Raw genomic sequence first — 786 nt, 5'->3', positions numbered from 1 at the left:
CAAGAGGCATATTAGTCTGAGCGTGCTCTCACTGACATCACCGATGGGTGACGCTGATAACTGAAGGGAGGGGGGGGATTCTATAAGGGAGCCATTGTTCAGTCTCTCTCTCTCTCTCTCTCTCTCTCTCTCTCTCTCTCTCTCTCTCTCTCTCTCTCTCTCTCTCTCTCTCTCTCTCTCTCTCTCTCTCTCTCTTTCTGGTCATCAGTCACAAACAATGATAATGATTATACATGCTGATTACAGTTAGCCATGATCGCCTGAGGGCTAGAAAAGAGAAAAAGGGGAAACAAAGCGAAGGGCCCTCCATGAATGATTCAATTCAACAAAGTTATGTTTAATCAGTAATCCCAACAAAAAACACAGAGGACAGACGGACTACTGTACTGTCAATCTGGGAACAAAACAGTTGATAAGTTTCTGTATGTCTTGTGAAATACAGCCATGTGTGCTTGTGATATGTCTTATGTCCCTCTCTATGGTGCAATGTACTGTATCGGGAGACCAGTGGATGAATTCAATTTCATTTTAATCTAATTCAATTAAATCACTGTAATCAAGGGACAGACAACGCTATACGACTGTCACACAAGGTACAAACATTTGACAAGTTTCTATTTGTGAGATCATGCATTTGGAAAAAAAAACCTTGTAATTCTGTTGTTTCAAATTTCTCTCTCTCTCTCAGGCATGGTGCCATGCACTGTGGATACCAGATAAGTAACCTCTTTCAGTAAATATCAGTGTAATTAACACAAAGAGACACAGGAAAGAAAACACTCCTGT

The 786-nt window shown here is 41.0% G+C and overlaps 1 protein-coding gene across 1 annotated transcript in view; it reads right to left on the bottom strand.

The window, feature by feature from the left end:
• Positions 1-370: 370 nt before the first annotated feature.
• LOC134439366 (dual specificity protein phosphatase 8-like) overlaps positions 371-786 on the bottom strand; it is a 29,382-nt gene continuing 28,966 nt past the window's right edge. The window contains exon 4 of the mRNA XM_063189292.1: positions 371-786. This exon is cut by the window's right edge and continues 166 nt beyond it. The gene's annotated coding sequence lies outside the window, so the exon portion shown is untranslated.

This window comes from Engraulis encrasicolus, chromosome 22 (assembly GCF_034702125.1).
Source record: "Engraulis encrasicolus isolate BLACKSEA-1 chromosome 22, IST_EnEncr_1.0, whole genome shotgun sequence".
In the NCBI taxonomy this organism is placed as follows: domain Eukaryota; kingdom Metazoa; phylum Chordata; class Actinopteri; order Clupeiformes; family Engraulidae; genus Engraulis; species Engraulis encrasicolus.
The sequence above is the reverse complement of the archived record's forward strand: the minus strand, read 5'-3'. Positions and strand labels throughout refer to the sequence as shown.